At 29.9% G+C, this 24,234-nt stretch overlaps 1 long non-coding RNA gene and 1 pseudogene across 1 annotated transcript in view; one reads left to right on the top strand and one right to left on the bottom strand.

Moving 5' to 3' along the window:
• LOC149057882 (uncharacterized) overlaps positions 1–24,234 on the top strand; it is a 335,001-nt gene that overhangs the window by 132,249 nt on the left and 178,518 nt on the right. The window lies entirely within an intron of this gene.
• Positions 22,436–23,193, bottom strand: LOC149057883 (uncharacterized; annotated as a pseudogene).

The following is a 24,234-nucleotide window of genomic DNA, read 5'->3' as shown; positions in this document are numbered from 1 at the left end:
GAATAATTATATATGTTTTTTAAACTAGTGGTTAGGTGAACCTTATTTTGGCCTTGAATTTTATTATGAGTGCGTATTTGGTATTTGGACATTGGTATACTCGTACATGGATCTATAATGCATAAATATCCGATCACTAACGATTTGTTGTATAAAATATAATAATACAATTTTTCCTTTTTGCATCTCAATGCATCTTTTGTCAGTAATATAATAATAAAAATAGAAATAAATTTAAAAAATATGTATATTTAAAAAGTTTTAATTAATTATACAAGTAATTTAAGTTCACAAAAAATAGTGCCTGTAAACTACCATACCAAATGAATATTAATTAATGAAATTAATGTTATTATAATATAATTTCCACCTGTAAAAAATTACTAATCAATTATTATTTACAGTATATATTTTGTATAATATTGATTGTATTTTATAAAATAATAATAATGATACTCCTATAGTCCTATATAATACGCGTGTATGCGCTGTATGTAAAAGTAGGTATTTACCTATATGTATATGCATTTATAAACAATGTATTATGTATAATATTGAAATGGTACTCTTATCCCCTAGAGTCCACTCTTTTACAAAATGGTTAAGTCGTGCCACTGAGATGCGTCCGAAGTTTTGAAATATATTGAGTTACCTTATAATATTCATTGAAGTCACAAAACCGATCTTGAAACTTTACTCGGTTGTACCAACCGTTGTATTGACTTTAAATTCGTTTAGATTTTATAAATTAAAGTCAGCGTTATCGAGGTAAAACTTTCACTGCAACTTGAATTTTATGTTGGATTGTCAACTGTTAAAATCAGATCAATTATAGTAATGACATTGCTAGGTAGTAAATTTAGAATCAGTTTTGTGGGTATGTGTATTTACTATTTAGACGAATTTATATAATAGACATGTTTTGATTTCCGTTGGTCAGAGACTTGCAGTGTACATTTTTTTTTATGTAGTACCTGTGTTTATTGATTTTACGTGAAACCAGTAAAATATAATAAACTATAATATTATATTCTATGACTAAAGGTAGCACAATTATCTGATAACAGCCCTAAACAAACGCCATCACACGATCATCGCCTCCGGCCGCAAAATAATATTATTGTACCCGGCGCGTGAGCTATTAAGCTTTACAGATCTCAATGCGATTACTGTTTTTTTTTTTTTAAACTTTTGTTAAGGTTACGTCTTAACGAGAAAATAATAGTGCTCTGACCAATACGCGTACACTCGATCAATCAATGTCGTCTGCTTGCCATGGGTGTGACGATGGTCCCGCGGCACCCTTCTCCCCGTGTACGGCTTGATATTATTTCGTTTTTTTATACACTTTTTGTCTCTCTCTCTCACTATCTATTTACGTCTTTGTCTGCATCTCTTTCACCACAATAACAACGGATTCATAATACGCGCATATATAGACTCCTCGAGACTGTGCGTAATAATAATAATAATAATAACAATAATAATATACGTGTTGATCACGTTTGGGGTCAAACAGCGAGTACCCTGCGCACCAACCCATATTTTTTTTCTATACACGATATTTAAAAACTGGTTTCTTAAAAAAAAACTCATCTCCTTGGTTGTCGGTTTTGATTCTTGGTGTAGTATGTACTATATAAAATCGTGTTCCACCGTAAGTGCACGTGCAGGCTCCCGACCGTCCGATTATATTCATACACATAATATAGCATAGGTATGTTACAAATGTATATAATATAATATATAGTATACGACGTTATCTTTACAGACCATCGACAATTTATATTACACCTAATCTTATATTATAGATACTATAATTGTATTACGATAATATTTAATATAAATAGATATCTATATCATCATAGGTATAATTTTATTATTCAAACCACCTGTCTGATGAATCCACACGGGATACATAATTTTTTCCATACTGCTACCATCATGATAACGTAGTAGCCAGGTCTCCATGATACTGCAACAGTGGTAGCTGGAGTAAAAATGCGAAGGAAAAAAAACTGCAATATTTTATGCACCACTATATAATACCCCTGCCTTGAATACGATGGCTATCTAAATATTTATGACGCGAGACTCTGGACCTGTGGCTTTTTATACATTTCACGTAGGACCGTAAATGTCACTGTCGAATATTATATTCTGTTTTAAGCAACTGTCCATATCACTTGCACACGCCCACTAGCACACACTTGCATAATATATATTATATGACATATGATTATCTAACCTGTACAGATATCTGGGCATTAAATGTTTATAATCCTGGCTGGTATATAATATATATGCCCGGCGGTGACGGAACGTATTCTCTCCAGAGTGTAACGTGCGTAGAACCACTGAAATTGAATTTCTTGGAGAATTTGTCGGGACCAGTGGCTCACATAATATGACGTGCATATAATATATGTATTCATACTGTTTTGATGCGCGTATGCAACGCTCTTGTTCGGAACACACTTGTTTCGGAAACGAAAGACTAACGATTCGTTTGTAAGTGGAAAAGAGGACAAAAGAGACTTCCGGACGTGAGGAAACGGAAACAATGTTCTAGGACAATGTCTTTAGCAGAGCTTCCGGTGATGACGGCCATGATATTTTCCTAATCTACTTGGACGTTATATCACATTCTATGGAATTATGGGATTATAGAATTGTTTTACTCTTTTTTCCAAATGAATGGACGAAGCACTTTAATAACATTGGTACAAAATTATTGTTAATTGATCACAGTCATATGAATACCTGTTTGAATAACAGAACTCACTAGGCACCTCACAAAATTGTTAACTATACTGTTTCTGACTTTAATATAATATTATAAATAAAAATAATAATAATTATAATTTATAATTTTTTGTAAACAATATTATAACTTAACATTCCTGAATCTCCGAGTATAATCAATGTACAGGAAAAAAAACAAAAAAGTCATTTTACATTTAATTCAGTTTTACGAGTTCATTCGTTCAAATAACATTTATGTGTTCAGTGGTAGTAATCAGTATTATGAGTTAAAAAATAAAAAACATCCACCTTAAAAATATGTGTAGGTACTTAAGTATTATTTATTGGATGATTTTAATTAGCTACAGTGGTTTGCGTGAAGTGTGAACTGTACAGTATGTTATAGTCCCCTTTTGATGGAGCTCGAAAAGAGACATCGCGTGCACGAAAGAAAAACTTATCAGTGATAGATAATATTAGGAAAGGGTGTTAAGTTAATTACTCCCCTCATAAGCCTTGTATTGTACGTAGTTGTTTATATAATATTATAATGCTAAAAATGTTTACTAGTAAGAGAATTTCACACTATATAAATCCTTCAAAAATATATTATATATCTTATAATACGGTGGATAAATAATAACATTATTATATCATATAAATATTTTTATTAAACCATCTTAACCTTATCTACTAACGAGTTATGGAAGTCAGGTCTATGATAATGATGATAGAGTTGCATATTTTGGGACCTCTATGATGATTTGTAATTTATGTTTATCTACTTTATAAACATTTTGTTATTTGTAAAAAATTCTTGAGTATTACATCTATTTCATATTTTATTTACACTATCTATTCACTAAATAACTTTATCCTTCGTACAATCGTACTTATATTTTAATAACTCAAAAACGACTTGTTTTAGATTTTGATTTACACAAATCAGCTAAAAAAAAATCTTCTTAAGGTAAACAAAAAAATAATGGTTTTAATAAGCCCCGGACAAATAATGATTTTAAATTGAAATTTTATAATATAAGCGGATATTAGTTTAAAATCACTGCGACAACGCATTCGAGTGATATATCTATTATGGATACGATTGCGGTGTTTTATGGCTATTATAGTATAATATACACTATACAGTGGTAATTATATAAACTATATATATATATATACAGGCGTGATGAATCGTAAATGATAAACCATACGCCTACGACCTGCGTACTTATATAAAATACATTTAGCAGTCTCGTCATATAATTGAAAATAAATAAGTTGTGGAGGAGAAAACCGACAAATCGGATGACAATAGTGCAAAACGTAAGTAATTGGTTACAATATTATAAATGTTCACAACGGATTGTGTAAGAATTGTAACATTTTACATGACTTCCGACAAAATTTCTATTTGAAATTCAACATGTTCCAAGAATATCTAGGATGAAAGAAACATTTATAATTTATAAGGTGAACAATAAATATCATACGCTTACCTAAATTTTAAAACATAATCTATGAAAGAATGAAAGATGCATAATATTGAATTAATGTATATTGATATGTATACTATATACACTGTATAAGTTACTGTAGTTTGCAGCTTATAATAAATAATAATATACAATAATTACACGTACAAGATGATATTAATTTTAGCCATTTTCTCGTGTGGTAAGTATATTATATGTTGTTATTGTCTATATTAGTATACTATTATTTACTAAATATTTATGTAAATATTATTTAATACTTTGAATTGAATTAGCCAAGTACTTCAAATCGTATCGAATTAGTGTTTTCAACAGTTCATAAATTAAAAAAATGTCCTTCACGCACAGTTTTGTGTGCCTAGCGCCAAAGACTTTCACCGTTACCTGTTCCGAACAGACCGTTTCGATTGAAGGATTCCACCAGATTTTGAGTGTCGAGTACACGCGGCGCACAACGTGCGTTATCTAGTTATAGGACAAAATATCATATACATAAACATCCAGGACATTATAACGCATACAGAGTGTACTAATCACGTGTTATTCGTATACCTATAACCGCGTTAACCTTTCATGCGAACGTGGTCCACACCTATGTGCCACGGTTTGTCAGTTGTACCTACCTGTATATATTTTTAAAATGTTAAATAATATATTATTTGTTGTAATAAATACGTGGATACTACATAATAATAACTAGAAATATAATATCTAAATCTAATACAATTTTTCGATAAGTGAATTGGAACAGAAATACACACGTACGATGTATAATAATAATAGTAATAGTAATAATAATAATAATTTAATCATTATAGCGAAATAAGTATTTTTAGCTGCAGATGGAATACTATATAATAATGTACGGGACGCCGAGGCGGGCGTATAATATTATATTAATATATTATTATATAGTATATAAGCGTATTGCGTGTTTTTTTTTATTATTATATTCGGTCACGAAAAAATCACGATTTCCTTTGATACCTTACTTTGAACCTACCAGTGTAATATTTTACGGAAATTATTATTGTAAGCACTTATATCTATAGTTACAGTTTACAGTATACACGGCGTGCGACTTTTTTGACCCCTTTTCTCGAAGTGGTGTTCCAAGTGGGTGAAGATTTTCGGTGTGCACCAGTGCCTAGTGGGATAATAATACATTTTGTTATTATTCGTATCATATAGTATATTATATACGAAACAACTGGAGAGAAATAGTTACGGAGGTGAGGCCGTGACATCGATACAGTGTACTCTAAACCTCATTGATCGATATTGTCGAGGAAATCCAATATAATTATAATATATTTATAACATGATAATATATACTCGGTATCATATATGTTCCCTATATTGCTATATATATATGTGTGTGTGTGTGTGTACAGAAATTTACTATTTAGCGTTGAGTATGTATAAAGTATATACAATGTAGCTGGTATTAAATGGATAACTTGTATCAATGTCGGTTAATCGGCAAAGTTTTTTTTGATATTCTAATATTGCAGTGCCGTTTCAAGCCTGTTCTTAACGCTGGCCGCAACAGATGCCACTACGTTTGTCGACATCAAAGTTTTCAAAGCACATCATCATTTAAATTATATATAAGTTCATTCAGCTGAAAACTAATCGATTAAATATTATGAATATTTAAAGTGCCTATTTCTGTTCAGAAAAAAAACAGAAACGGGTCTATACATAAAATAGAATTGCAAATTTTTTAATTTTTTAGTTATAATTTATACATAAAATACACTCGCGTAATAATCAATATTCATTATTGATACGGCTTTGTCAGAAATTTGTTTCTGATTCCTTATTGGAAACTGGAAAATGATTTTAAATGCAACACCACAACCACTAGATGCTTTCAACACAGTGTGCGCCCTGACGAACGAGGCACATTTTTAATGGGATTTTTCATATTTTTCTTAGTTTTTCACTGTAGGTACAGCGTGAGTACGATAACCTTATGAGTTATGATTATATACAATATCGGATACTTATTTTAGTATGACCATTAATAGGAAGCAAAAACCAGATTACCTAGCAACCTGCTTAGTTGACGTAAACACGTAAACTATATTATATCGGTCTGATCCATTGTAAAAATAAAATAAAATAATAGATATTATAGTATTAAGTGTTTGCCGGCTTGAGCCAATTTGAGGGCGTCTTGTTTATTACTCGATTAGCTTAATATAATATATTGGGTAGGTTTTTAGTTTTTAACAGAAGCCTATATATTAAAATACTAAACTGTGGTTAACTCTATATAATAACGATAAACATAATATTATTATTATTATATACAACGATCTCTTTGAGATGCCCTCGAAAACAACCGTGCCGTGTTCTTTTATTTTAGTAGCATTATGTAGGCGCACGTGTCTTGGCTCTAAAATCACTTCACCAATAATTTATATATGATCAGCGTGAACTTGTTTTTGCTACCAGGCACGCGCATCCCGGTCAGAGGTGACGGACCTTGATAAGTGTCAGACCACTCAAGACGACTGTTCGAAAAACTAAAAACGATAAATTGTTAACAACCGAAATGTAAATAAGTTTAAGGCTTATACGACAGAATATAGGTAGTTTGACAAACCGCAAACAATAATATAATAGACCTACTGATATTTCAGAAGATATCACATTTGTGTTTATTGATACATTAACTGTTTACTGTACAAGTTATTTCGACATAATTATGTAATGCAATTTTGACAATTTTCTGATGCAAAATACGTACAGTAATAATTATACAAAACAGAAACAGCCGTCGTATTTTTGTTCAATAAAAAAGAAAAAAAGAAACACCCATAAATAAAATATATGTGTACAAATTATTCACGTAATTGTGCTATACTTATATACCTATTATATTAATCAGGATGATGGTCGTCGTATAGAACTTATTGAATTACATAACCGATATAAATTTTATTATAATTAATTGATCTTTTTGTGATAGTTTATTGAATAATTTTTTGAATTCAAAATCTCTAGTGGTTGTCATTGCTGACTTAGCCATCCGTCGATTGACATGATCGAATTAAGAAAGTAAATTATTACCTTTGTACAGTTCAATAAAAGTCTAAGCATTACGAAAATCTCAAATGGAAATTTAAGCAAAAAAGATCTGTGGAAAATAAAAATATAATAGATTGATTTTATTCGCCAGTGCGCTTATAAAGAGTTTTTTTGATAAATTTATCGAAACAAAATATGAACACTCACTGTATAAGCTCATCTGCCGGCGCCGTTCGGTGTTCAACACTCAAAATATTTTATAACATAATATAATAGTTTATAGACGCCTCGTAACGGTTGGCAGATTCCGGAAAGGCATATATTTGGGCGGTTGTTTTTTTGTTGAGCATTTCGAAATCACCGAAACGAAAGATGTTTACACATCGTTCTTGTGCTGTCGGATTATTGTCAAAATATTATTGCAGTCATTCCGTTCAAATCGTTTTATCCGACATGTTTTAACTTTTAGTTTTCTTTTCATTTCTTGTTTGAAATTGCATTTCATTGTATCAACCCTATTTATCGTTGGCATTCAATAATAATATTTCGGCTGTTCGGTGTTTTAAAAAAAAGAAAGAAGTTTAACACAATCGTAAAATGGAAAACTAATTGTCAGTTCATCGCATGAAGTTTGAATATCGATATAATTATACAAGTTTACAATAATATATCGACAGCCGATGTTAATGAATAACAGCTGGAATGGAATGGACTGCTACTGCGTCTAATACATTACAAGAACACGTCAACAATTGTAAATTAATTTCTATAGAACTCTTTTATAAGTATGTGACGACTGACGAAGGCTTAAGAGTATGTCAGCGAAACATCTGTCATCATTTCTGTCAAACTAAGGGCATATTTGACGTGGGGAACATAAGCACCTATTACACGTATTTTTAATTTTTCAAATGACATATTAATTTACTAACAAATTGTATTGTAATTAACAAGTATTATACTTTAAAGTGAACTTAGTGTTATTACTAAGAACTAAATTCAATTTAATAGCTTATTATTAGTTTCAATTTGTAGCTGATATAATTTATATTCAATAGGCACATATAAAAATAAGTTTCACCCATCCCCCCCCCCCTACTCAATCATGAACATAGGATACATTTATTTTAATAATTTATATGTATTCCATACTAAAAATACTGTCTGAATTTCTCATTTTGTGTTCAAATAAGATACCTTAATATATTGTGTTCATAATCATTCAAGATAATGACTTGTTAGTAATATGATAAACTGAAAGTCTCCCATGCTTTTTTTTTTTGAGTTTATATTTTTTCATCAGCTTTAACTGATTAATGTTAACAAGATTTGTATGAATATTAAATAATAATTTATTTTTTTATAAAATATCCTTGATAAGACTCTATTAAAATTAATACCTCATAAAAAATGTTATAGTGAAAAAAAAGGGTACGGTTATGTTGATGCCATTTAATGTCAACGTTATGAAAGCAAAACTAACTTCAAACTTAATTTTTATCTTTTAATTCTGAAATTCAATATAATAATATATATCATATAATATACAGAAATAATTATAATCTACATGGCTGAAAAGCCTGCAACTTTACCCAACTATTCAACTTGATAACTCTTTGGCAAATATAATTTGTAATTACTTACAAGTAAATAAGACATAATAAATAAATAAATATATATATATATACATATACATATATATAAACTAATAAAAATATATTTCTATAATTTCGTTAAAATTAAATTATATTAAAGTCGTATTCTGGACTATCCGTGAGTTTATTAACTGCATGAAATCAATGAGTATAAATAGGTATCTACTTTTAGTATAATTGAATTTACATAAATTTAGTGAAATACTTCAGCGTATAATATGCATCATCAATTAAAAAATAATTTACTAAATAAATTTGTATGTAGTCTGTTATTCATGAATCAATTAATAAATACGTAATGTTCATTTGAATAAGCGTAGCAGTTGAAACAATTTTACGTTTATGTGTGATAAAAATATTTTTTAATTTTTACTTTTCTTTAACGGAATGCTTTTTAATTCAATATGAAATCGTCTTCAAGATTTTTTATAATGAGTTTCATTGTTCGAAACTAATTGGTTTACGATTGCACATAATATTTACATTTTATTTGTTTGTCCACCAACGCATTAGATTTTGTTTTTTTGCCAAATTACACTTTTAAATTTTTCATCAATCATAGAAATAAATGATAATGATAATGTAATAACTTTTTTAGATCGTTATATAAATTAAAAATTACAAGATATTTCAAATTCCGTATAGTGTGTTGCAAGTTTCATAATGACGCTATTTTATTCGTCGTTGTAGCTCATATATTGGAAATTGAACACAAATATTGCAATAAGGCAGTCATTTAATATGATGTAGGATGAATAATCGCGTACACCGCGTTTTACTCTATTTTCATAGATGTTAAGAATAATCTAAAAGTCTATAGAAATGTAAGTATATCTACTAATTTTTAGCACGAGACAATTTTGCAAACACAATAATAATTTACGCGCTATTTTGGATATAGAACCGACTTCTTATTCATAAATTTCTACAATATAAAAATACTTAATATGATGAAATTACATCAATATATAAGATCTAATAGGTAAATTATTATAATTAGACGATTGATGAAATGTATTTCTCTTTCTATTATGTAGTATAAATTATATAGATATATATTATGTATAGGTAGCTATTATAATTTTAAATCTATAATCTATAATATTAATATTATTTATATACCTGCAACTTACTTTATACATATCAGTATATCACAGCAGATACCTGCTTTTTTAATAACCAGGATGTTTTTTACGACTTATTAGGAAATTATAGGGTCTTAGTATCATGTGAATGTACATTGTTTCAAGTAAAAGAAAAGATCTGCACTAATATTTAAAACTCATCATCGTGGTTATTTCTGTGTCGTCAATTATTCCACTAAAAAAGAATTACAAATATTGATATTCAATTTTTTTTTCACAAGCATTATTTTATTTTTTGTAAATATTTTTTTAACAGTTTTCATTATTGCCACGATGTATATGTAAGCGTTCTCTCCTTATATGAGAAGAAACGGCGGTCAGTTTATCAGCATCGGCAACATCTCCAAGTCGGCTATCTTTCGTATTGTTAGATATATGTATGTGTATTTTGGAATTAAAAACAATAATACATCGTAATCTTTTACGTTTTCATCAGCGTAGCTGGACAACGATCGTTATAGGAATCGCTGAACTGGCAACTATTTCTTTCTTTCTTATTTTTTTACGTATTTCGAAGTACCGTGTAGGTAGTTAGAAAATACTAAACAGAATATTATCCATACCGGTTTAACTGTGTTTATGTTATTATGAATTGACGTTTAGAAAATAAAAGAAGAAATAAGAATACGGATTATTATAGTATCTATTTAATATTGTAAATACTCTTGGAGTAATCTTGTATTATAATAAAAAAAAGCCAATCAATTTATGTACATTAATTATCGTAAAATATTAAATATATAATATTATGTGTGCGTGTAAAGTAGTATATAACTAGTATAGATTATTATCGGTTGCGACGGATGACAAGAATGACCTTATGTGCATTGCATCTATTAAACTCTTTTTATGTCATTATGTAAAAATATAAAAGTAGGCACGTATGAACAGGTGACTGTGACTATGCCGAAATTCCGTGTATTTCTGAGTTTTTACAAAATTTGTAGGCTTTGTTTTTTTAGCTTTTTAGCGTAACGAATAAATGCATGGATATTACAAGGATTGAATGATGTGTGTTTTTTGTGTCTGTCATTCTTGACATTAGCATTTATTAAAAAAATGAATATAGTTGATATTATTTAGATTCAAAATGCATAGAAGTTTTTGAAAGACAAGAAAAAATGGTAATATTTACGCAAAACCGATTTTTGTTACAATAGATTTTATGTTTTTGTGTTATTATTAAAAAGTAATAATTCAGTGCCCGATTAAAGTAAAACTGTACGGATGTGAGGAGAAACGCTGTCTGTGGTATATATAGACAATCGGAGAATGTTCACTACTTGAAACTAGAGTGGCGGAAAACCTTTTGGAGACATATTGCATCTGTAAGAGCAATGAGAGGATGACTATCGGTGAACTGTTGGACCCGGATGCAACATAATGGTCGATGTCGGGGGATGTGAGCCTGCACAGTGACGGACCACGTTCTCGTTGTGTCGCAATGACGGATTAGCGTGGTGTACTATAACAAGCGGCCGAACGTGAATTAGTTGGCGGAGCGAGAGGATGAGCTCGACTACAACAGTCATAAGATATGGAATGCAGCAGCACTTGCAGCAGTCACAGACACAGGATTAGCAGGACGAGTTTGAAGATCAGCCGCCGCCGAAAGCCCGAAAGACCACCCAAAAGCATATGTAATGGTAATGCTGCCCACTTCAGGGAAACCAGCCCACCCGTAAGATATGATGAGTCCGTGTTCGTTCTGTGATTGGGAAAGTGGCATGACGAACCGGACGAGTAGCGAGGCTGCATATCGATGTGTGAGTGCTAGAGTGGATGTCGGAAACGGAGGTGGTAACATGATTGTGGAGAAACTTAAGGAAGTGATGGTGAAACTAAAGCAACGTGAGAAGGGCCTAAGGAACGTGGCAGTTCTAAAATGTTCTACAAGAAAATAAATGATTTCATTATATGTTTATACATCACAGCAAAAGCCGGCCGCACTAGATCGGCTGTCGACGAATGCGTGATGATTCAGATGGGATATACTACGTTTTGCTGGCCCGTCTCCAAATTAAACCGTATTTTTTAATATTTTATGATCACATTTAAGTTATATGCATACGGCAGTATGATGAATTAATAGTATTATATATCATACAATATGTTAAAGAATTGTGAAAAAAAATATCAAAATTGTCTATCTTGCTCCATAATTTCAACATTTCATTAACCGTCAGCCCTTGGTGATAGTCAAGTTTCCACAACCTAATAATATGTTCACCGGTCTTCTTGAAACCGTGTCACGCTTCTTGAAACTGCCACCTCCACGCTTCTTGAAATTGCCACCACCACGCTTCTTACACTTCTATCAGTTTTACCATCACCTCCAAAAGTTCCATCTACCACCATCTATGGATTCAACATGCATGGCATACCAATATCTATAGCCAAGTTTTCTAGCCCGAATCATCCGGCTAACCGCTTACCCACAGAACATACATGTGGTGATTTCAAGGATGCGGGCAGTATTTCCTTGATTGTAGTCCTTCGGCAAAGACTGATTTTCCGACTCTTCTCTAGCTGATCCTGTGGCTGCTATTGCTGCATCATGCCATATAGTTATCGCCACATCCTCTGCTCCGTCGAGAAGAGTATAAACTCCCAATAATTCACCGAAAACCCTCTTGTTGTCTTTCGAGTAATATAATATGTCTATAAAATGGAAATGGACATTCCCTGGTTTTGCACACCAGCGTTTCTGCTCAAATATTTGTCTGAATTCTCCTGTTTCCTGCAGTTATAGTGGGTGAAAAGCTGTTATAGATAAGCACTAGTAGTAATCTCTTCGAAATACTATCAAGACATGCATTTTTACGGGATAGAACTTTTTAAGAACTTTATTACCTGAAAAAAATGAAGATATCACCATTTGATATAAAAATTAATAAAGGATTTATGCTTAGAATAAACAAAAAATAGTACCTACATTTCTTTATATAGTTTTGTTTTAAAAAAAACCATAACATAATATTTTTACATTATTTCATTACAATATTTGTCTATAAATATACATTTATATATGTCTGTATTCATTAGTTTTACTAACATAAAAATTGTTCAAATCAATATTGTTGTTTACATTTATTTTATTTTTCAGTCATTTCAAGTCATTTGAGTGATTATTTTTTGAATTTTCATATACAGCAAGATAAGTAAAAAATATCGTTATATTTTACAAAAACGTTGGACAGCAGCACACACACAACAATAGCTGGAACACAAAAACGTTTATATGGTATTATTATTATTACTATTATCATGTAGTCTACTAATATTGTGTATTCTGTATAATATTATGAACCACTACCCAGGATTCATTATGTCGCAGGAGCCGAGTGGCGTAATAGTACCTATAATATATTATAATGAAACGCTCGATAGCATTAATATTAAACCGGTATTTCGTATTTTCTTCGTTTCATTTTAACAACGAGGACGATGTATAATATTGTAATATGAACTAGACAATTTATATAGGTGTCGCCTTTTAGGCCTATAGCGTTTATCACTATTATGATAATAATATACGGGCCGGCTGATGACATTATAACGCTCTCGATCTATTGTCCGTGCAGGAGGGTGTGCACCGTAAATTATTACCTTGCCCCTTCACGATGTTATTTAAATTATCCACCATTCTCCCACACCACCCTTGTTGCACGCTCATTTAAAACACGCAGCACAAACGTTAAAAATATATTCTGTATATTATGTGCATATAGGGTGTCCCGTACCCACAGTTCGTGTTTGTCCACGCAAATAGCTTTTATTTTAACTAATTTTCATTTTTTAATCTGATATTAGAGAATTACAATAATATCATTTTTAATTTCTGAGAACTTTTTTTTAAGTAAGTAGAAAAAGTGTGCAAAAGTTTCACAAAGCACCTTTTAAATTTTGAATTCTGGTCTTATTAGATTTGAGTGCGTTGAAAAGAGACTATTTTTCGCATTTTTCAATAATTTATTTCTAACTAAAGAAAAACTAATAACCACTGAAAATCGTTGAGTATTTTTGATTGAATCTTAGTAAACGTGAATTTTACCGACCAAGGCGATAGGATGTAGTTATAAGTACAACAAGTGCATATAGAATATACTGTTAAACTGTACACACTCGTTTCGATTAACAATGACGTAGGTAATTGTAACGCTACATAGGTAAAGTTTGTTTAGGCACGTTCAATGATCATATCGAATGTATAACAATTTAAAAAATAATTATTATTAGGATTAGAGCCACATTAAACATATAAAACTATAACGTACGTACGAGTACAGGTATGTTATAACATACGAGAATGATGTAGCAATGCATCCTTTGACACGTAGTTAATTTTAATTTTACTAATTTTAAGTGCGCAACATTTTCTACAAGGTTATGGTGCACATGGATAGTATAATATTGTTAACCGATGTTAGCATAATTAAATTTTTCAATATTCAATTAAATAATATTAATGTTTCTTAGACATGATGTTCAGAATTTGACTTTTTAAAAGTTTACCCATTATTAGTTTACGTTAAAATATTACTAAAATGTATCTATACGTTACCTAGTTATACTATAGAATCAAAACGTTCGAAATTATGAATATAGCGTTTTTATATTTTTATGTATTATATCGAACTGCAGCTGATAACATTACAAACAATATACACATAGACGGTTCACAGAATGATTTTCGTTATTGTACATTTAACCCGTAAAACAATAGGCTATTCGTAAACGTCTCATATACCAGTTTCTCGTAGACTTGCTGACGCAGCTGATAAAATAGAGTTTTTGCGGTTTCAAATTACGCTGCACTGCGGATCATAATACTATATTATCGTTGGTGATTGTTTATCCTGACTACGGAAAATCGATACCAATGGGAAACTTTATTTCTTAATATTATATTATATTTGGATTCTTGAGCGAGGATTTGATGCAGGAACATCAGCCAAATATGGAACACAATATGATATAAATTTGTTAAGTTTATTCGTTAAAAGCTAATATATAGTATGCGCTGAAAAGGTATTAGTTATAGTATTAGGTATGAATTAAAAATGAAATTATATATTATTTACCCTGATGAAAACTAATAAAATATACAGGTACCTGTATATTATAAATTCAAGCTCTAATTGTAGGAATTTATGTATATATATATTTTATAATTTATTCGCTAATAATTAGTATTATTATATTTATCATTATTAATATTATTATTATTATTAGTACTATATCGTGCATCTTGAAAGTTTGAAACTCTCAAAAACATCTATGACTCGATTATACGTTAGTATATTGTGTCATTGTGTAGGTTCCTGACACATTGTTATTTTACTTGTTTGTTTTTGTAATTTTCACTAAAATAATAAATATGATGATAATAATTGAAAACAATGCATGCGAACTAGCGACAATTATTGATATAAATCGAAACGGATAATGATTTCGACAGATGCCTAGGTATATATGGTAATGTTTTCCTTCCTTATAAAAAAAATGCTATGAACGCGTAAGCCATCTCTTATAAAGCCCGTTTATCTTTAGTAATAACATGATGGAAAAATTATGTTATGTATACAAGTTAATTATGCACCATATATGAAAGGCAAATTTAGTTTGCACCCTTTGGATGGCCTACATATTAATATACGTAGTCAATAAAATACGTGATCACGGTTCGAATGAGATATTATAACATTATAGTCGTTGAGACTATTAAACAGAACTACAGTAGTCTATATAGAACGGTATAATTAGTATATAAAATATAGTTAATACATAACATCATAATGTATCATGGGCGTTGGAATTCACCATTTGCGGACGAACAGAAACCCTATACATAGTACATAGTAAATATACTCGTAAAATATATTATAATTAATTGTATAAACAGAAATATAAACTGTGTATTACATAGACACGGAAGTAAATTTTAAAATCAATAGTCATACAAAAACGTATGGTATGATTTGTCATATCAAATATAGTCAAATTAACATTGCCATGAACCTGCAGTGACGCGTTTACACATTTTCGCAGGAATAAATAAATAAAGGAAATTTTAAGAAATCATATTCTTATTTAAAACCATTACAATGATAATATCTTCCCTTTAATCCGTTACTCCTACTTTCTAATATAATAAATAATAAAACGTGAAGACTTTTTTTGTCCACCGGGTATAGAAAATTCTCCCGCCCTCCGGCACTTATCAATGATTATTGTTAACAATATCATAACACAGTCTAGAAATTGGCTGGACCAAACTGGTTTAAAATTATCCCACATTATCCCTACGCATCGGGATATTGAATTATTAAAATTATGCGGTTTAAACATCTTGGTTCTTTTTTTTTTTTGAATCGGTTTAGCCTGGTAAATTTCTAGAATTATAATCCTATTTAGCCTAACGAATTTTTTAGAAACACAATTCTATTATATGGATATGGATATTGGATATTATATCAATGTATTCTTATTAATCTTATTATTTCAAATATGTGCTTTTGAAAATGTTGTTTCTACTCCAAGACCTATTCAAGTCGGTGTCACATAATAAATTGAAGGATGTTTTTTAATTAAAAAGTAAAAACAACAAACTTCAAATAGCTATAAAATTGGAACTGAAGAGTTTTGATTACATTTATTGTCGCTCTTCGTTAGATCCACATATACCTACCAATAATGAAATGCTCGCATATTATTGCCTGCAACCCAATTCCGCAGTAGGATTGCCTAATTAGCTTCGTTTCACTTAAATCGATTTTCACTTGAGGTGAGTGGTTGCCAAACAATTAAACACGGTTTTCGAGTTCAATCTATTTTACATACAAAAAGCACAGGACAAACGATGGCAAAAATTACACAGTCTGCCGTTCAGCCATATTAGGGATTGCCCAGCTCATTTCATCTAACACCAGTGAGGATTGACTTGCTAGACTCTCAAATGCGACTTCATAATTTTTACATATAAAAAAGCACTAGACAGACGCCATTAAATCGCATCCGACCGTATCAGTACGTTAAGGTATCGAGATAGCAATAGTCATCAAAATTTAGACCTACAATATTTATACGTTTTTGCTGCATATTAAACTTATCATGATTATCACAAACACACATACACTACACACACTCACACCGGCAGCTGCTGTATCTGTTTACACGCACACAAATAAATGGTCAGTAGTAGTTGGGGAATAGAGCTGCCCATCAGGACAACAATAATATTAATATTAAATCCGAATATGATACAACACAATATGTACACTGTAGATACTATAATAATATATAGGGTCACGTTGATATATATGACCGCTCAGACGGTATAATACGTATTCTATACTAGGACCTATAGAAGATATTTTGCCCAAGTTCGGATTGACTCTCGAAAACTCCCACGCTTGGGCTTTAATAAGGGAGAAAAACATTTTCAAGTATACACTTGGGCGTACTATTATTTTTAAGGCTGTCATCAATCATTTGACGTATAACTTTGATCCGGAGAAGTAAAGATAAACAATATCCTATGAGTTAATATTATGCGGTTATAATTTATAATCTCATTTAAAAAAAAACTATAGTTTGAGTTGAAAAGCTGACAACAAAACCATACTTTTGTACCTATAAATGGATTAATGTATAAGATAAGTCAATTTTTCACACACATAATTGTATTTTAAAATTTTATTTTTCAGGTTTTTCTTTCTAATCAGATACATCTATAATCGATACAGACATTGATTTTGGACTAAAGTATAGTTTTTTTTAATCGATAATCGATATACGTCTTATTATCGATGATCAGATTAAATACAGAATATCTATTTGCTGTGGAAGATCGATGTAGATAACGTGTAACCATCGTTAAATTGTTATGTGTTTGTTGATAAATGAATCCAAAAAGTTTTAAAATAAATAACATACTATAGTACATAATATATATGTTGTGATATGAATGATTTTTAAAAATAAATACATTAAAAAAAAGGTCGTTTCGGAAATCTTTCCATAGACTAATGATCCGGGCACTTGAAATCAATTCAGAGAGCCGATAAAACACGTTTTTGGTTTTTAAAAAATAAAACGAATGCAACGCCATGCTATAAATGTTTCGTATATATAAATTGTATATTTTTACACCTACATAATTTGGTTACGTGTAAATTTTTAGTATAATATTATTTATTCTCTCTCGTATACTGTTGAATGACTTACTATGAACTCGATAATACTTATTCTTCTCTAGAATAAATTTGGATAATATTTGTAAAGATCACAAATATTTTATGACTGATGTAGTTTAAAAAGATGAAATATTCAACTTTACCATTTAACGCTTGAATATATAACACAAAGTTCGTTATTAATTGATTTTACTGGAGTGAAAAAATGTCATAACGAAAAACCACATTAATTTTTATAACTTCATGACCTTTATTGAAACTACAGTTCGTTCTGATTTATAAATATTATAATTTATAAATGAATAATTTTTAAATTCATCAATTAATGATTGTTCAGAGGTCACTTGGGGATAGCTGGAAAAAGTATAAAAATAAATTAACTTGGGTATTATATATTATATAAAAATAAAATTGAAATGGGAGCATATATTGTTGATAACAAATTAAGTTTTTAAAGCAAACCAAAAGAAATCATCTACAAAAGTATATTCTAATGAAAACTGCAGGATAGATTATATTCTATTGTATTCTTTAAACCCAATAAATTAATAACGATAATCATTAATAATTTCATTAATGTAACATAGTGATCAATTAACATTTAAAATACTATAGGTACAAGATGTATAAATGCATACAAACTAATGAACTTTTATACTATAATATTATAACAATAGCCAATAGGTCAAGGGATATCAGCCTAGAATGTAAATTTACATAAAAAAAACAATACAAAATATTAAATTTACTATAAATCATATTGAAGTGGGAATGGAGTGTATTTGTGTATTAATACAAAAACGTATTATTTATATTAGGTTCCAATTAACATTGAGTAACAATGTTATATTGCATAACCTATTCACATTATTTTTATTTTTGTCTTTTTTTACTTTTCGTAAAAAAAAAAAAATATAATAATAAAACATCGTATAATTAGATACAGTTCTGAAAATCCGTCTCCAGCTATTTACAACACTATTACTTTTAGTTAAATAAAAATTAAATTTTAACGACATGTGTAACATTGGTACATATGAAAACGCGTACCTAGTCTTAGAGTAAAACATTGTCACACTTAGTTACCTCGTTGGATTTATTATTTTTTTATTTTACATCAAGTTAGAATTATCAGAATTTTTAATTTCTAAATTTTTATGAGTCTGTTTACAGATCAACAGAAATTTTCCACTGGTGGCGAATGTGTTAAATATAAATCAGTTAAGCTCTTCGGTTTCTGTAGGTTGGTGACACTTTTGATTCATATAGAATTTGTAACACAATTTATAATAAACTTTGATATTATTCAATAGAGTCATTCGAATAAGTAATAAAATATAGACGTGTATAGCATAACTATTTAATATGAGATACTGAGTATTATTTAATCAACTTACTGCTATGACTTGAAATTTTAATACAAAGATGCCAACTCATACGCTTATTATGTTTTACCTTATTACCTTAAACAACTAAAAAAAGTGTAAATATAAGAATGAGCATAATAGGAACTAACAACTACACTGTATTTGTTCTACACTAAATATTGATGTAACATTATAGTTTCTAAGACATTGTTTTCTGAATAACACTAACTTCAACATTAATTTATATATAATAAATTAATAAATGTTGAAAGATTATTAAAATCTGTTATTAATATGTATAACGCTGATACTTGGCATCCGAGCTGGATATAATAGGTTAATAAGTGGTATATATGAAATTACAACAAGAAAACTGCAGTAAATTTTTAGTGACCCCTGTCGGGTTTAAACATTTAGTATACTCACCCACTTAGCACGCTATAATTATTATTTCAAACAAATTTCTTAATAAATGAATATGTATTTATTTAGACTGATGTTAATATAATATATCGTTTAGAATAAATGACAATCGGGTGTCATCGCAGTACCCGTGTGTATGTTGTTATAACTACATAACGTATTAGTGTAGCCAGTATTGTTAGCTGTTCGATCCTTCCCCCCATCCCCGCTACATCAACAGCTCATTTTTGGACCTTTATCCTCCATCACGGAAGGGATAATCCACACAGACGCCACAGCATCCTCCTAGACGGTCGTGCGTAATATTATTTTGCCTTCGTTCCTCCATCCCGGAAACACGTACAACGATCCCTTCATTTGTCATGTGCTTTATTTTCCTCCCCCGCACCTAAGCCGTTACGTCGTATAATAAATATCAGAAAATCAGCTACATAGTTCGCTCTCGAGATGACAAGAACGGGACACAAACACGAATTATGAATCATACATCTAATACATTATTAGGTATAACATTATATGAGCTTATTTAGAGCATAATATTGTATATTATAATGTACACACCTTCCGATGATTATAATCGCTATTCGGTACATAATATATGCCTAGTTTTAGTGATGATTAATTTTAGACTTAGGGTTAAAGATTTTTGTAAGGTAAGAAAGCGAAATAAGATATTTATGTTATACATTTGCCTGCTATGATGGTATCATAATAGCTTAATTTATAATTTTATTTTGTTATTTGATGAATTTATAGCAGTTGTATGGCAGACAGAAGTAGAATACCGGTTGATTAGTTCATTACGCTCGCTTTTCAAAATTGGTTTAATTAAATTATGCGTACTAGCATGATGGTGGCTTGCATATAGCATGCACATAATATTATGAACCTACCTGAGTTTCGATTTAATAGCACTAGGCAAGTTTCAAAGAAATATATATTCTATGGTATAATAATCAACGGTTGTATTGGTGATTTTGGTTTACACTGATGAAAATATACCATATCAAAAAGTGATGGATGTACTCAAACTATAGCGTCAAATTCTACTTTTGGACTATTATACTATCGAATGATTGATATCTCATAATATCGTTGAGTACGTATACCCACTATACCCAGATAGCAAAAATACATTATTATTATTATGTTATTTTAATATTGTGTAAATAATTACCAATAATATAAAAATATTATTATTTCAATTCCTCATGATAACAGAATAGTTATAAAACCGTTTTAGAAATATTAATTGGACAAAGGAATCTCGCATTATAATTATTCCACTTGAATAATGTTTTTAAAACATTTTAATAAAAACGTTAATATGACGTAAATCGTGCACTAATATACCAGTATATACATATCATAATAATATTTCTTGATGCATACAAATAATATTATAATTAAGAAAAGTGTTAAAACCGTCTTTCTTTCAATTACATTGTCAGATTTGTCAAAAATCGCAAATATGCAAAAGAATTGTAGGTATTTGCTATTTAATTTATTTCCAATTTCCAATATAATAGTATATAATATGTTCATTAGTTACACGAAAGCAATGGTAGTAGAAATAAACATTCACGCATACTCCTGCACATGTCAACTTACGTTGCGTGTGCGAGCAAAATTAAATCGACGGTTTTTTCGACCAAAACATCCAATCTTTCGTTCATCAGTCCGATGGTCCTAATAATGCGATAAGACTTTTAAAAACTGATTTGAATTCGTTATTATGTCTTCTTTAGATCGGCCATGACACTTTTTAGAATTCACAACTTTAATTCAATGTAAGTAATCAAATTTACATTATTTTTAAATTCAAAATTTTTAAATCCATATTATTTAAAAAATCCGATTTCAAGAAATAAAAACGAATTAAATAAGTTTTTAAATGTCTTATCGCATTATTAAGTTCATACGACTGATGGACCAAAGATTGGTATGTTTTAGTCGAAAAAACGGTCGGTATCAAGTCACCTTAATTTTTATGTTCTGGCTAAAAACAGAAAAACATTGTATCATGAGGTTACCGGTATTTTGCCCGAATCGAAATTCCCGAATGGATTTTTTCCTGAATGGTATTTTTCCCGAAAGTCCGAAAACCTGAAACCTTTTTTCCCGAATGGTATTATACCCAAAAATTCGAAAACCCGAAACTTTTTTTCCCGAATATAAATTATAATACGTATACAATATAAAAATGAATTGGTAAAATTAATAATAATATAATAAATCCTGTAGTGAAATAAAATATTTTGAAATAATTAAATTATAATACGCATAAAATATAAAAATATAATATAATATAATATAAAAATCCTGTAATGTACCTAATGTTTAATATTTTAAAATCGATAAATAATATCACAAAATAATATTATGCGCGATTGCCTTCAGAAAATGTAATTCTTGGTATGTATTAAAGTCAGCAGTTATGGCCATAATTCGCATCTGAAAGTCTCGCCATTTTCTTTTTGGCTGAGCTCTCACTTTTCGCCCTAAACTCAGCTCTGAGATCATTATCTTTACACATGACCTTGTTCTTTTTGGAATTCACCGAGAGCAGAGTTAAGGTCAGGATGATGTTTTCCAATGACGAGCTGGAAGCGATTGTGCCACTCCTCACTTACGTTGTTGGTCTTATGCGAACCAGTCAGAGCTGCTTGGTGCTGATTCCAAATTTCTGGCGGATAACGTGGATAAATCCCTCGTCTTCTTCCTCGAGCTATTACCCCAAGAACATAATTTTTTTGAAATATTCCATTACAGGTGATAGAGTTTCAGGTGCATCATTTTTCTTTAGAGAAAAAAATGCGAGAAACTTCAGTCAACGGCACGAATGCCAACGCTAGCATCATGTGTGTAAAATATTTCAACGAACGATCACCTGGGTCATTATAATATGCGGCTTGAAGACCAGCAAAATATATAAATAAATATAATACATAGAAAATACACCAGTAATAACTAAATTTTTAAATTTTTTACTTCGGGAACAATAATCGTCGGGAAAAATGTGTTCGGGAAAACAGGTTTTGGATTTTCGGACTTTCGGGTAAAATACTATTCGGGAAAAAATTCATTCGGGAATTTCGATTCGGGCAAAACGGCGGGTACCGCATCATGACTTATAATTATAATAATACAAAATCGTTGTCAGGCATCATTCTATAAATTTTGTTTATGGATCCACTATTGTTCGTCAGACAGTTTATTTATTAACAGTAAAGTTACACAGTGCGATTATGAATAATTGTCCTCATGTATATAACTGTACGTAAATATTTAGTTTTTCAAATAATTTATAATTTGAAATAATATTTTTTTGAATTCATTATAAATCGAAGAAGATTATATTTCTCCAAAAAATACTCTAGTTGAAGAATTTGGAAGAAGATATAATAATAAGATACATAACATGTTAAAGATTGGAGGAATCATAATTTTTTTATTAGCTACACTTACAATTACGAACTGCATGAATATAAAGCAACATACAACAAAAATGGTAAATAAAACATTAGAATTCATGATAAATTTTAAATGTTTTTTTTTCTTTTTGAAACTCAAGAATATACAGGAAGAAACATTAAGATCGATGAATATAGAAATAATTCTCATGTCAAAAAAAATGGAAATAGTTAATCAATATATTTTTTTTTTTTTATTTTTTTTTTTATTTTGAGGTAAAGGCTTCAACATCAAAAGGTTATTAGCCTAAAGTTATAACATTAGTGTACAAGATAATATAATATATACAGATATTTACAATTTTACAATTTATGTGCAAGATGGATATGAAATCAATATATTATGAAACATTCAAACCTATCATTAAGTGAAAAGAATTGTCGGACGACAGTTACAACATAATTTAGTACTTTGTATGAGGCAGCAAAAAAGTTTTTCTCTAAGAGCCAACTTCCACTGACATTTCGGTGAGTAGCAATAACGGGTCAAATATAACAATTGACAAGGGAAATCAAACAAATTATAATAATTATACAATATACATATAAACACATATAATTATTATAATAAAATATCTCATACTGAGGATACAAATTAAGATTTAGGTTTGTCAGGTGACAATAAAACGACAATGAACACATGTCACGACAATCGTAAGAGAATTAACTATGGTTTCCGAATTCCGTAAAGGA

The sequence above is a fragment of the Diuraphis noxia genome, unplaced genomic scaffold (assembly GCF_037042655.1).
Source record: "Diuraphis noxia isolate RWA-SAM2 unplaced genomic scaffold, SU_Dnox_SAM2 contig0003, whole genome shotgun sequence".
NCBI classification, from domain to species: domain Eukaryota; kingdom Metazoa; phylum Arthropoda; class Insecta; order Hemiptera; family Aphididae; genus Diuraphis; species Diuraphis noxia.
This window is presented reverse-complemented; position numbering and strand designations above follow the sequence as displayed.